The sequence below is a fragment of the Pseudophryne corroboree genome, chromosome 4, assembly GCF_028390025.1.
Source record: "Pseudophryne corroboree isolate aPseCor3 chromosome 4, aPseCor3.hap2, whole genome shotgun sequence".
NCBI lineage: Eukaryota > Metazoa > Chordata > Amphibia > Anura > Myobatrachidae > Pseudophryne > Pseudophryne corroboree.
In genome coordinates, this window is record NC_086447.1 from 459,346,043 (window position 1) to 459,362,148 (window position 16,106).

At 44.6% G+C, this 16,106-nt stretch overlaps 1 long non-coding RNA gene across 1 annotated transcript in view; it reads right to left on the bottom strand.

The window, feature by feature from the left end:
• LOC134911501 (uncharacterized) overlaps nucleotides 1-16,106 on the bottom strand; it is a 70,692-nt gene that overhangs the window by 13,201 nt on the left and 41,385 nt on the right. The gene's annotated exons all lie outside the window — the stretch shown is intronic.

Sequence of the window (16,106 nt, forward strand, 5' to 3'; positions counted from 1 at the left end):
GTTATCTTCCATTGTACAAACAAAAATCCAAAAACTGATATTTGTACATTAGTGTTTGCGATCACTGTGTGACATAACCTATTCAAACCAGAAGGTGGTCACCTCTTTATGACTACACCAATTTCCACAATTTGGCAATTTTACAAATTCAGTGGGAATAACTCCATATTATACCCAAGGTAACATCATATAACACTGAAGGGACAGATTTTTTTTTGGTAGCATACAGTGACAGCTTCAGAGGTGGGGATGCAGCGCAGTTCAAAATTCAAATAGGGGAGCCACACCAACTGCCAATCCAAACTGACTCACTGGCAGTTGGTGTGGCTCCCCTATTTGAATTCTGGACTTCAATGCAGCCCCACCTCTGGAGCCACCACTGGTAGCATATAAGGGACTCATTGGGAAAGAGACCTGTTTAGGCATGTTTACAAAGTGTGCAGGTTGTCCGATGCACATGGTTCCCTGGGTTAAGAGCATGCTTATCTGGTGCCAGTAAAAAGGGGACCCTGCCCTCCTTGGTACCATTCTCCAAGCGACATATTCGAAAAGACGGCACCACACAGTGAAAGTAAATACTTTGGCACTATGCAGAGTGCTTGCTACCTTGTGTGAATTTTTTGTCATAATACTAAGACTCTCACCATCCACAAGAGGAATATAATGGCTACTATAGTGCCTGGACAACCTAATCTAACCTAAACTACAGTGTGGGGGGGGGGGGGGGGGGGTTCATTACAACATAAGAACATTTCTTGTGTGGACAATAAGCATGGTACGGAATGGGATCAGGATCCCAGGGATCAGGATGCCGGCAGTCAGAATACCAACATCTCAATGCTTAGGATCCCGACACCTAACAGGTAACTACAGTATGCTACCCCTAATCTCTAACCTCTCTAAACCTACCCCTCCCACCAGAGAGCTGCTGTTTCTGCACCTAGGTGCACCCACTTCATTTTATATCAGATTTGATGATTTAGAAAGATTGTCAGCAATATACAGTAACGCAGTATACCCAGGGGCATAAGTTCATGCCAGGCACCTGGAGGCAAAATAGAAGGTGGTGCCACCCAGTCGATCTGAGTTGCACATGTGCTGACATCCCAGCGACTTGCCAGTGGAACATACAGGAGAATAAAGATTCCTTATTGCAGCTAATTATAGCAATAAGGAATCTTTATTTTTGGGTGCTGGATGCAAATAATAATAAATAGAGCTGGGGGATGGGGGGGTATGAAAGCTCGGAGAGAGATAATATTGTGAGAGATAAAGTAACAGCCAATCAGCTTCGGCCTTACATTTTATGGGCTGTGTTTGAAAGATGACAGAAGCAGATTGGTTGGTACATGGGGGGCCATTCCGAGTTGATCGCTAGCTGAATTTGTTCACAGCGCAGCTATCAGGCTAAAAATCGGCAGCGCAATGCGCACGCGCGACGTGCGGGCACAACGAACTATGTAGTTTTGCACAGGGTCTAGCGATGCATTTCAGTCGCACTGCTTGCCGCAGAGTGATTGACATGAAGTGGGCGTTTCTGGATGGCTACTGACCGTTTTCAGGGAGTGTTCAGAAAAACACAGGCGTGCCAGTAAAAATGCAGGCGTGGCTGGGTGAACGCTGGGCGGGTTTGTGACGTCAAATCCGGAACTGAACAGTCTGAAGTGATTGCAAGCGCGGAGTAGGTTTTGAGCTACTCTGAAACTACAGCAAAATTTTTTGTAGCCGCTCTGCGATACAACCGTTTGCACTTCTGCTAAGCTAAAATACACTCCCAGTGGGCGGCGGCATAGCGTTTGCACGGCTGCTAAAACTAGCTAGCGAGCGATCAAGTCGGAATGACCCCCATTATCTCTCACAATTTTATCTCTCTCCAAGCTTTTATAAAACCCTCCTAAAAGTTGTATTATAATAAGTGTATTTCCTTAAAACTACTTCTTCTCTCCTTTCTTTTATCATATAAGACATAACTGCAGAGCTGTAGCTCACTATACAGTGCACCCTTTGATCTGTTATCACACAGTCAAATTCCACACAGTTTTGATATTTGCACCAGAAGCTCAACCTAAGTTATCGCAGTCCTGGGCAAGTCCTGTTACTGAACTCTGAACTGCACAGAAGACTGTTATGTTGTCAATGTAGAGGGAACACTTAAGGCCGGTACTCACCAGCCGATACGGGAGAGTCTCTCCCGCCACTTAGCACAGTGCGATGTGTGCTGAGCGTGCGGGGGGAGACGGGGGGGGGCGCTCATTTCACCCAGCGATAGCAATGCGCGGGGCTGCGCATCGCTATCGCTGTGGGGGCTACACACGGAGCGATCCTGCTTAAAATCTAAGCAATCTAGTCAGATTGCTTAGATTTTAAGCAGCGATAGCCCCTTTAGCCTCTTGTTAGTCATGTTCAGATGTGATGATCCCTCTGATCCCTATGTTCTATTTACATACAGTGAACTCTATAAAAAAAATTAGAAAGAGGTCATATTTGAACCCAGATACAACCTAAAATAGGTCAATCTTCCATCCCCTCACCAGCACAGATATGTATATAAAAAGCTACTGTACATTAGGGGTTTGATTCTGAGTTGAGTATGTTGCAAAGCAAGGAGAGCAAACACAATTTGTTTTTTGCAGACATGGTAAATACTAAGAAAAGAAAGGAAATACCCTAAAGTATGACTACTCAGGCGCTGGATGTGAGGTTCACCACAGCAGCTATAAAAACCGGGGCTGGTCAGACCCCTAAATACAATAGCAGAAACAAGGAAAAATAGCGCTGAAATGGTCACAAATGCAAAGGTGGATCAAAAGTAAATTCACATTTTAATAAAAATTATATCTGGGTATAAAACATCAAAATGCAATGCATGTAAGTGGTCAATACCACATAAAAACTCTGTATAAAAACAATTAGAGAATGATAACCGGTGTAACTCCCAATGCCGGATGTTGATAATGAGAATGTCTGGTGTAATGAACCTGTTCCTATAACAGTCCCCTTTGATTTGTAAGGCCCAATGTCCTATCCGTGGAGTATAGTTACCACCAAGATCTTTAGAGGTATTTAAGCGAATCTGCGTCCGCAAAGGCTGTTCCTTGTCATATGGTGGAGATTGGCTTCCCACGATGAGATAGGAATGTCCTTGTATGATCCAATGGAAATTTCCAACGGGGACTTGGTCCAGGTCCAGAATGTCCGCAAGAAGGGAGTTAACACAGTCAGGCAGGTCTCACCAATGCGTTTCGTTGCATATAAGCAACTTTTTCAAGGTGCTTGTAGTCCTGCTGGTAATGATTTATATACCCTACCAATATGGTCGCTCATTAGCATATGTGATTACATGTGACCACCTGTTAACATTTTGTGACCATAAAATGACAGACAACGAAGGTTCATATACTTAATAATTCAAAAATGTAAATGTATCTCTATTTCATAAATCAATTTTTAATAAGTCTGCAAATATCATTTCATAAAAATCAGTCACTTGACTGTTATAGGCTTAGATCATTGGAAAACCTGGGATGGTAAAATCTAACTGACAATTGAATGTTATATATAGGGATTCTTGAATCTGCTCCATATATTAAGAGCAACATCGGAGGTAGGAGGACATCTCCCCTTTCTCCCCTAATCTCGCGGGAGGTGGACAGCTGATATTCTTAATTATACAAATTTTTGGTCCAGTCCCCTCCCCTTCGTGGTCCGTGTATGTATGACGGTGATGGAGCGCGGCACTTCGCCGCGTCATCCACCCGCGTCAACCAGCGTCCAGAGTGTACAAGTTACTATGGCGACATCGCCATGTCACTCTCCTGCCGCCGGACCCGGAAGCGACGCGGCACTGGGAACTGTGTGTCGCGTCATCTCCCCATGACCGGAAGTCCCAGCTGGACGCACCCTCGGCACAAACAAGTTGTCATGGTAACGCCTGTAAACAGGCGCTGTCAAATCAACTAGCAACTGTCGGTATTACTCCAACTTACACATAGGAATCTAGTGGATCTATCTCGTTAATCATGATAATAGTAAATCGCCAAAGGAATATTTAGCATACTCCACTAAACGTGTTCATGGATATAAAACAAAATATGTAAATATAAAAATAAAGTTTATCTGTAAAGAATACATAAGTGTATCTTTCTAGACATCATTTTCTTTCAATCGATAAGGATACAATCAAAAATATTCACTCATAAAATTTCATATGTAGAAAATAAATAAATATATCTTTCTAGACATCACTCTCTTTTAATCAATAAAAATACAGTCAAAAAATATTCAGGGAGAGTATGCAAATTTAAAAAATCATCTGTAAAAACTTCGGTATATTGAATCAAGACAATATACTTAGGGGACACATACCACCAAAACCCAAATTTATTTTTTAGAAAAACCGTTCTCTTAAAAGTATCCTTGCACCGAGCTTCCTGAAAGAAGTTTCCGACACCATACAGGAGGTTGGAACACAGGATACTTGGCTACCGTCTACACCAAAGTTTTTTTTTCGCTGTGGTGCTAACAGATGCACCACATGCAAATATATTCCGAGGAAAACGACACATATCCCGGTTGAAAATGGAGCAAAATACACATTAGCCAGCTTTATGAATTGCAATACGAATTATGTAATTTATCTACTCACATGTAGTTGCAATCAGAGATACGTGGGACGTACCACTAGAAGTATTAAGGTTCGGTTCATGGAACACCGTCGCAATATTCTTAACAGACTTCCCACACACAGTGGGACAAACGTGAGGGTGATCCTAGTTCCCTCAGTCAAGTGGCAATTGAACAAATTATAATGACTAATAGAGGGGGGGATCGTTATAAAACCCTTTGTAACCAGGAACTCTATTGGATGTATAGGTTGGATACTATATATCCATCAGGATTGAATGAGGTGGTGGAACTTAATTCAGTATTATAGAATCAACTATAGAATCCTTCAAAAGTAGACTCAAGACTTTCCTGTTTACTCAAGCATTTCCATAGTGTCTCTTTTAGTATCTTCATGCTTCTGTATTTTATGAAAAATGTACTTCATTATTTTTCTGTACTATATTATGCTGTGTATCTGTTAAGCGCCTTGAGTCCTATTGGAGAAAGAGCGCTATATAAATAAAATTATTATTATTATTATTATTATAATTTCTTCCCCTGGGTTCAATTAGTAGAGTTACATATGTATCTATATATGTGAAAAATTTTAAATAGTTGCATTTCATATTCATAATTCATCATATATATATATATATATATATATTTTCTTTTTTTAATATACATGCATATTGTTGTTATTTATTATTCAATACTTATTCATTGATCCACTTTCCTAATATTCCAGATTATATCCATTTATTTAAATAATTAATGTTATATGATTAGTGAATATTTTTCGACTGTATTTTTACTGATTAAAAGAGAGTGATGTCTAGAAAGATATATTTATTTATTTTCTACATATGAAATTTTATGAGTGAATATTTTTGATTGTATCCTTATCGATTGAAAGAAAATGATGTCTAGAAAGATACACTTATGTATTCTTTACAGATAAACTTTATTTTTATATTTACATATTTTCTTTTATATCCATGGACACGTTTAGTGGAGTATGCTAAATATTCCTTTGGCGATTTACTATTATCATGATTAACGAGATAGATCCACTAGATTCCTATGTGTAAATTAAAGTAATACCGACAGTTGCTAGTTGATTTGACAGTGCCTGTTTACAGGCGTTACCATGACAACTTGTTTGTGCCGAGGGTGCGTCCAGCTGGGATTTCCGGTCATGGGGAGATGACGCGACACACAGTTCCCAGTGCCGCGTTGCTTCCGGGTCCGGCGGCAGGAGAGTGACATGGCGATGTCGCCATAGTAACTTGTACACACTGGACGCTGGTTGACGCGGGTGGATGACGCGGCGAAGTGCCGCGCTCCATCACCGTCATACATACACGGACCACGAAGGGGAGGGGACCGGACCAAAAATTTGTATAATTAAGAATATCAGCTGTCCACCTCCCGCGAGATTAGGGGAGAAAGGGGAGATGTCCTCCTACCTCCGATGTTGCTCTTAATATATGGAGCAGATTCAAGAATCCCTATATATAACATCCAATTGTCAGTTAGACTTTACCACCCCAGGTTTTCCAATGATCTAAGCCTATAACAGTCAAGTGACTGATTTTTATTAAATGATATTTGCAGACTTATTAAAAATTGATTTATGAAATAGAGATACATTTACATTTTTGAATTATTAAGCATATGAACCTTCGTTGTCTGTCATTTTATGGTCACAAAATGTTAACAGGTGGTCACATGTAATCACATATGCTAATGAGCGACCATATTGGTAGGGTATATAAATCATTACCAGCAGGACTACAAGCACCTTGAAAAAGTTGCTTATATGCAACGAAACGCGTTGGTGAGACCTGCCTGACTGTGTTAACTCCCTTCTTGCGGACATTCTGGACCTGGACCAAGTCCCCGTTGGAAATTTCCATTGGATCATACAAGGACATTCCTATCTCATCGTGGGAAGCCAATCTCCACCATATGACGAGGAACAGCCTTTGCGGACGCAGATTCGCTTAAATACCTCTAAAGATCTTGGTGGTAACTATACTCCACGGATAGGACATTGGGCCTTACAAATCAAAGGGGACTGTTATAGGAACAGGTTCATTACACCAGACATTCTCATTATCAACATCCGGCATTGGGAGTTACACCGGTTATCATTCTCTAATTGTTTTTATACAGAGTTTTTATGTGGTATTGACCACTTACATGCATTGCATTTTGATGTTTTATACCCAGATATAATTTTTATTAAATTGTGAATTTACTTGTGATCCACCTTTGCATTTGTGACCATTTCAGCGCTATTTTTCCTTGTTTCTGCTATGGTAAATACTAGCAGCATTTACATGCTGCCTACGTTGCTTGTGTGTTAGCACCATACTTGCCTACTTTTGAAAAGTAGTTTCAGGGAGATTATGGGGGTCATTCCGAGTTGATCGCTAGCTGCCGTTTTTCGCAGCGTAGCGATCAGGCTAAAAATCAGCTGTTATGCGCATTCGTATGGGCCGCAGTGCTCATGCGCCAAGTACTTTCACATAAAACTATGCAGTTTTACACAAGGTCGAGCGATGCTTTTCAGTCGCTCTGATGATCGGTGAGTGATTGACATGAATGGGGCGTTTCTGGGAGTTAACTGACCATTTTCCGGGAGTGTGCTAAAAAAACGCAGGCGTGTCAGCAGATAACGCAGGCGTGCCTGGAGAAACGGGGGGGGGGGCTGGCCGAACGCAGGGCGTGTTTGTGACATCAAAACAGGAACTAAACTGCAGTGATCGCAAGGTAGGAGTAGGTCTGGAGCTACTCAGAAACTGTAGGGAAATACTTAATAGCAGAACTGCTAACCTTTCGGTCGCACTTCTGCTAAGCTAAGATACACTCCCAGAGGGTGGCGGCCTAGCGTTTGCACTGCTGCTAAAAGCAGCTAGCAAGCGATCAACTCGGAATAAGGGCCTATAGCCAGTACTCTAATGTGCTGCGCAGCACGCCATTGAGGGGCCGTGTCACAGTCCACTCAAGGGGCGTGTCTATCAACTCCTCTTTGGTTTATCTATTGTCACTCAGGGGTGTGCCTGCAGTGGCAGGTGAAAACGAAAGTACAGTACAAAGCGCAGTACATGCTACATACTGACATTACACCTACATTACACAGCATGGCTACATACGGACATCACAACCACATTACATGACAGGGCTACACACCCACATCACACCCACATTACGCGGCAGGGGGAATTTTTTTATAAACAGGCCACCTTTGGGGGAGAAGATCCTACTGCTGCCGCCCCCGACGCTTCTTCCACTGCCGCCAAGAAACAGCTTCTGCTTTCAGTTCTCCTCATCCAGCGTGCAAGTGCTACTTTACTGTGCTCTGCTATCCACAACCCTGAAGTGCCAGTCGCCAGCCTTTCAGCAACATGGCATCACGCATAGTGACGTCTCTCCTATAGGCCCCTCCCCCATCAATTCCAGACTTGTGCGTACGCAGTCCAGATTCTAACGATATGGGTGGGGTGGGGTGGGGTCAGTATCCTGGAGCTGTAGGATAATTTGCGGGGCAGCGGTAGACTAGTCGGTATCTATGATTTTGGGTTGCAGCCTAGACCCCTAGGTTGGACCTGGTCACAATTGTATTATGCTTCTGTTAAACAGCCCTCTACATTGTGTATTTGCCAGATCTATAGAGAAGCTTATATTCAATTGCCTGAAACTTACCAGATAAATATTTTTTCACCTATAATAAACATGAGCCTGTCAGGAACAGTAGGAAATGCTGGTGCTTGGTATCTCGGCAGTCAGGTGACCAACTCTGGGATAACCGAAGTTTGGAATACCGACAGGGGATGAGTTGTGGCTGTTTTCCCCTCTCCCCTAACACTCACTTGCCGCAGCCTAACCCTCACCTCCCCCCGGGGGGGGGATCTAACCTCCCTCGGCCTTAAAGCTAGCAGCGGTGGTATACTTAGTATGGTTGGGATTCCGACGTGGGTCTACTGACCATTTTGGAATTCCGGCGCAGGCATTGTGACTGGTGTCGGGATCCCGACATCGGTATACCAACAGCTGGGATCCCGACTGCCAGTAACTTAAACCCATACCGTCAGGAAGTCAGCCTGTCTATGACCATGTGTAGCAGGGTGTTAAGTGTCTGTCTCCACTGATAGAATTTATGTAAACTACATTCTCCAGCATGTCAGGTCAGAATTGCACCTGCACTAAATCTATATGACACCCAGCCAGGGTGTGTAACAATTAACATGAGTCTGTACACAGGGAAAAAGGCAGTGATGTAGGGTGGAGGTGAGGGAGGTTAAACAGATAGAGACAAATCTGTGGACCATGAGTTAGAATGAAAGTGAAAATGGAAGGGAGAGGAGGACGGGGGGGCGCCGGCAATAATGGGAGATCAAAGTTACATACTGACTGTGGAATGCAGGTCCCGGGGGTTGTCAGCTTGATGCGTGTGGGCTGGAGTCAGTGGTGCAGGCTGTGCCAGCCATTTCTCAGGCAGTGTGACTGTGAGGCTGTACAGTCTCACAGGAGGATGCAGTCCACCTCCGGACCTTGTGCTTCTCACCATCTCAGGCTCTCCGTAATTGTGGCAAGTGGGTAGGTGGGAGGACAGGAAGGCAGCCAGCCAGTTAGATCAGTCTGGTAGGGTACGTGGGTGGCCCTTACTCCCCGGCTTCTTCACTGCCGCTACCCACTGGCCTGCAAGTATCCCGAAGTCACGCGTTGTCCTGTCATGCAGGCCCCGCCCCCATCGCATCGGCACTCGCGGATGTCTAGTCTGAATTCCTGATGGGGAAGAGGGGATCCGGGAGGATCATTTATATTTCCAGGGCAACGGGAGACTCCACGCTAAACCGGGAGTCTCCCGCAGCATGCGGGATGGTAGGCAACTATGGTTTGCACAGTAGTTTAGATTTGTGCTAGGACATACCTTTCCCAAATCTAAATCTGTCAACAAATTTTAAATCCACCTGACAAGCAGTACTACAAGGTCATGGTCAGTCACACTATGATGACGGCATTTCCACCTGTTTCCTTATGCAGCCTGAGCAGGTTCCAGAACACTTGTACATAAAGCTTCTCTGGGAGACCATCACTGCTCAGTGTCCTGTTCAGCATAAAGGATTAGATTTGGTTGCAGAGAGAAATACCTCCAGGACAGGGGAGGTATTTCTCTCTGAAGAATGACTGCTCTACCTGCAGGATGAACAGTGGCAGTGATGTCTGACAAGAACTTACAGTATTAGCTGTTACTTTGAAGTCTTAAGGGAGAAGATGTTGTCATACTAGTCATAAACAATTCCATGAACCCTACTTCCGCTAACTGGGAATGCCAGTTTCATCTTTCACCTCAGGAAGGGTAATCATACTTTCCTAAAAAAAAAAAAATTACCACCCTTCTGTGGATTCAACACCTTGGTGTGAAACATGATGTGCCTGGATACCTCCTCAAAGTACTTCATCATATTATTACCAGTCATTCATGCAATAACAATTAACATATCATTATTCCATGTGGTGTAGGTATCCCTCAGGTTCTCTGATACATGCTCCCTTTCCAGCAAAGAACAGTTCAACTTTTAGAATCCGAGTCTGGAAGCCAAATTTGCTCAGGAACCCTTAAAAATTCCCTGCAGTTGGAGAAGAAGCTACTGGCATAATTTACAGACCTAGTCCCGTGGATTCCACTGCCTCTCACAAGGATGCTTCAGCAACAGCTATTTTAGTGGTTATAAATGGCATCCAACTTAGCAGCTCTGCTAGAACTGTGACTATCTACTTCCAGTTATGAGCTGGGAACTCATAGGGGGTCATTCCGAGTTGATCGTAGCTGTGCTAAATTTAGCACAGCTACGATCATCTTCCCTGACATGCGGGGGGACGCCCAGCACAGGGCTAGTCCGCCCCGCATGTCAGTGCCGCCCTCCCCCCCCCCCCCCCCGCACAAATACAAAGGCATCGCACAGTGGCGATGGTCTTGTATTTGAGGAGTAACTCCTGGCCAGCGCAGCTCCTGCGGCTGGTAGGGAGTGAATTGTCGCTGCCGCTGGCCGCAGCGGCTGCGTGAGGTGTCACGCAGCCACCGCGGCCAGCCCCCCCAGTTGCTCCCCCTAAACAGCGGCTTAACGCTGTCATTCAGCCCCCTCCGCCCAGCGACCGCCTCTGTCTCAGAGGCGATCGCTAGGCAACGAAAGCTGCCATGCGCAGTTCCGACCCGATCGCTGCGACAAACTGCAGCGAGCCATCAGGTCGGAATGACCACCATAGTCTTGAAAACCTCCAAATGCGCATTCTTACATACACATTCACATTCATTATCCTAACTGGCTAACCTACCTATGACCCATCTATGAGATGCAATCTACTGAAGGCAAGCACCTGAACAGAATCAAGTTTGAACAGACTCCCCCTGACAAGAATGATGATCCATGCTGACTCACAGTGACTCCAACTTGCCCTATACGAGGGTTTTTAAGACCACTGGATGCAGAGATGTCTTTAGGACCTTCACAAAAAAAAGAGAATACAGCCTTGCAAAACACACACCCACACATCTAGTGTTACTACTTGATCTACATGCACATTACAGTATGCTAAAAAAAAAAATCAATACTGTGATAGTCATGCCAGATGACTTGGTAACAACAAACAAATATGGAAAATGTATGGGCACCTAGAAGAAAGACCAATCCCCAGAGATCATGGCATCATGTCTCCATGGATTTAATCATCAACCTCTCTGGTTCATAAGATAACAAAAGTTGATCTCTTCACTAAGTAAGTCCACTTGAAGGCTTTCATCAGCACTCTCCCAGATCTTCACCAATATGTCTTCTGGGTACACAGCCTTTACTTTGAGAACATCTTTGACCAAGGATTTCAGCTCACAATTAAGGTACAGAGAATTTTCAAAGAAGGAATGTGTAGTTTTGAACCTCACTTGAGTTCCCTTTGTGGAGCTGCTGTGCCCTGGAAAATCCAGGTCTCCTCAAACCTTAATTAATCTTCAGAATAAATGAAGGACAATGGGGGTAATTCAGAGTTGATAGCAGCAGCAAATCTGTTAGCAGTTGGGCAAAACCATGGGGGTCATTCCGACCCGTTCGCACGCAGCGGTTTATCGATGCGGTGCAAACAGGTGCAGAATGCGCATGCGTGGCGGCCGCAGTGCGCGTGCGTGACGTTGCGGGTTACGTTGCATCTTGAGAAGGAAGCGGTCGCAGAGCAGACCGCAAAGAAGATGGACAGGAAGAAGGCGGACCTGGGCGTCACCGCAGCGTTTCCAGACGTTTTCGGGGAGTGGATTTAAAAACGCAGGCGTGTCCAGAAGAACGGAGGGTAGATGTCTGACGTCAAAGCCAGCTCCTGCATCGCTGAGATCGTTGCACAGGGTAAGTAGGTATAGGGCTGGTCTACTTGTGCTTGAACTTTTTTTAGCCTAGCAGGGCTGCACAAGCGATCGCAGCCCTGCTAAGCTAAAATACATTCCCCCATAGGGGGTAATTCTGAGTTGATTGCAGCAGGAATTTTGTTAGCAATTGGGCAAAACCATGTGCACTGCAGGGGGGGCAGATATAACATGTGCAGAGAGAGTTAGATTTGGGTGGGGTGTGTTCAATCTGCAATCTAAATTGCAGTGTAAAAATAAAGCAGCCAGTATTTACCCTGCACAGAAACAAAATAACCCACCCAAATCTAACTCTCTCTGCACATGTTATATCTGCCTCCCCTGCAGTGCACATGGTTTTGCCCAATTGCTAACAAAATTCCTGCTGCGATCAACTCAGAATTACCCCCTCATAGGCGTGTACTAGTTGATCGCAGCAGCAGCAAAAAGTTGCTGGCTGCGATCAACTCGGAATGACCACCCATGTGCACTGCAGGTGGGGCAGATATAACATTTGCAGAGAGAGTAAGGGTGTGTACACACGGTGAGATCCTTGCTATGTCCTATTTTTACTTGCGATTTCCCTTGAACTCCCTGGAGCCCAGATAGCACAGATTTTGACTAACTTTTCTTGAGATATGGACTATGTGTGCTTACGATTTTGGCTTATGTGAGATTTTGGCTTATGTGAGATGTCATTGACATGTGAGATGAACTAGATAGTACACCGATCTAGCAAGGATTGACTTGCCTGCACAGTCTATCTCTTCTTGCGATGCCGACCTGGCGGGACCGCGCATCGGGATCGCAAGGTGACTTTTACCTTGCGATCTGCACTAACTTTTCTTACGATTTTGACTATATAGTCAAAATCTTAAGAAAAAATCTCACCGTGTAGATTTGGGTGGGTTATTTTGTTTCTGTGCAGGGTAAATACTGTCTGCTCTATTTTTACACTGCAATTTAGATTTCAGTTTGAACACCCCCCCCCCCAAATCTAACTCTCTCTGCACGTTATATCTGCCCACCCTGCAGTGCACATGGGGGGTCATTCCGAGTTGTTCGCTCGTTGTCGATATTCGCTGTGCTGCGATGTGTTGCAAATTTAGCATGCGCAAGGCACGCAGGGCGCATGCGCTTAGCTATTTAACTAAAAACTTAGCAGTTTTGCTGTGGATCCTGCGGCGCTTTTCAGTCGCACTGCTGATCGGTGAATGATTGACAGGAAAGGGGCGTTTCTGGGTGGTAACTGAGCGTTTTCCGGGAGTGTGCTAAAAAAACGCAGGCGTGTCAGGGAAAAATGCGGGAGTGTCTGGAGAAACAAGGAGTGGCTGGCCGAACGCAGGGCGTGTTTGTGACATCAAACCAGGAACTAAACGGACTGAGCTGGTCGCAATCTGTGAGTAGGTCTGGAGCTACTCAGAAACTGCAAATAATTATTTAGTAGCAGTTCTGCTAATCTTTCGTTTGCTATTCTGCTAAGCTAAGATACACTCCCAGAGGGCGGCGGCCTAGCGTGTGCAATGCTGCTAAAAGCAGCTAGCGAGCGAACAACTCGGAATGAGGGCCATGGTTTTGCCCAACTGCTAACAAATTTGCTGCTGCAATCAACTCTGAATTAGGCCCAATGTTACATGGCAATTTTAATTAGGAAAAAAAAGCTCATATTATCGTTTTATTTATGCAACAATATGTATAGCTATACATCATTAAAAGGGCAAATATTTTTGGGAAAACCAGTAGCTCCTTCCATGATGAAAAGCACATACACATCTTAGATGCTTCTGGATCAGAAGGGTGGCATATGCTCCTTGTTCACATCATTATCAGATAATTGCACCTGCCATATAACAGGCACAAGAATATTCCTCCAAACAGGTATATATGGGCATAATAGCTTGTCTGAATATGACATGTTGGCACAAACACAACCTCACTGACCTCTGTATACATGAGAATGCCCCTTCACACCCTTTCTACCTCCCCAGTCATAAGGCTCATTGCATCATGCACAGTACCACTGTAAAGTTAAATATTTGCATGCATTCACTTTTCAGACATGCTCACTGCAAAATTATGAAAATGATGCCCCAAAAACAGGTGTGTCTGCATCAGCCCCCATGAGTCAGATAGCAGGCTGTACCTCCTATGAGGGTGGTTCTACTGTATAAGTAAAATAACAAGACATCTCACATGTGTAATATTTTCTATTTCATTCTACTTTCCTGCCAGGCCAGAGCAGGTAGACCACTGCTTCCCCTCACAGCCATTAGACTGTGCCTCATATCAGTTAAACATCAGTTGTAAGATGGCGGGACTGGCGGAAACATGGTCAAACATTGAGGGCACATCAGTAGCTGAAATTCATCTTCAACTTTCAGGGCTGTAGCACCAGGCACATGCTAAAAATACAGGGGTGTTACTTTGTGGGGACTAGGCATGGCCAGAGAATAGTACCAATTCACATTACACCACACAGTAGTGTCCGTTATTCACAAGTACATGTCATGTGGTACCGGTGCTGAATAGTTAGACTATGAAATGTTGTGTGATGCAACAGCCAAAATATAAAAACAGTGGGTTACTATTTAAATATAGACATGGATTTGGGAGTATCACAGTCCCGCATAGCCTGCATTAGAATACTGGGCAGCTTCAGTGGTCTCTCGATACACTTTTGATAAAGTCCCATTCAGTATGTTAGGCGTGCCCACATATCATACATATTAAGTAGTCCTTAAATATATTAATTGAATTACCCCTGTATTCTGTTATTGGTAGTGATCACTGTGGTGTAATAAACACTGTAAATAAGGCTGATCCCTGAAAAGAGAACCAGTGCGAAGCAGAGGTAGTACAACGCTTGGAGGTCCAGCTTCCTTCTGCTTTCTGCAATCTTCTGTGAGTGGGCAGTAGATTAGAGAGAGACTGTAAACAACGTTGATGGAAAACAAAGGTAGAGGTGGGTTGGTGACTCATCCGTGTTCAGAGTTATATGGGCCCTGATACTGGTGGCAGGGACCAAATGCGCTGCAGTACGAGTACCCATACACCGGAAAGAAGTACCTGTAGAGAGAATCATGTGGAAAGGAGGACGCTTGATCTCATGTTGCAGTGTGTGTTCACCCCGGTATCTCCCCCAGGAGACACTGCGGGAGCCAGAGGAATCAGTACAGTAACATAGGCAGGGGTTAAAGTGGGGAGGGACGAGGTGGAACCGAGTTCCACCACCTGTAATGGGAGGGGGAACTAGTTCTACCACCTCCATTTCCCTGCACAGTAATTCCAACAGAAAAACCTGCCCCATCCCCTACATCAATAGATGATGCAGGTGGTGCTAGTGTTACAGATAAGCTACAGCCACCTCCCCCTTCCTCAGGTTCTGGTAGCTTCATGGTCCTCCTCCATTTACAGCCCACCCCTCCTGGTACTCACACACGCTGTGTCTGTTGGACAGCATTTATCCCCTCCTCAGGGCCAAGTGGTTTCCTTTTCCATCACGGCATATGTGATGTCATGCTGTCATTGCTTCTGAAGTGGAGAGGAGCCATGAAGAGGAGCAGGCTCTATGCATCATGAAGACAAGATGAGAGGGGGCTGGAGGGACAAGAGAGGTGGGGAAGCTGCTGGAGGGACACAGGCAGTGAGCTGCTAGAGTGACAGTGGCATAGATGTGTATAAGGGGCACACTGTGGGCATTATGTGTATAAGCGGCACTCCTGTGGTCATTATGTGTAAGGGGCACTACTATTATGGGCATTGTGTGTAAGGGGCACTACTACTGTGGGAATTGTGTATAAGCGGCACTTCTGTGGGCATTATGTGTATAAGTGGCACTACTGTGGTCATTATGTTCCAGGGGCACTATAACTGCAGGCATTATGTGTAAGGGGCACCACTACTGTGGGAATTGTGTATAAGGGGCACTGCTGTGGGTACTGTATATAAGGGGCACTACTGTGTGGCATAACATGTATAGAGGTTACCATTGTGTAGTGCAATGTGAATAAAGGGCACTACTGAGTGATGTAACCTGAACAATGGGCATTACTATGTGGTTTAATATGAATTAGAACGGAATCGGTATGATATACCAAAGGACGGGATG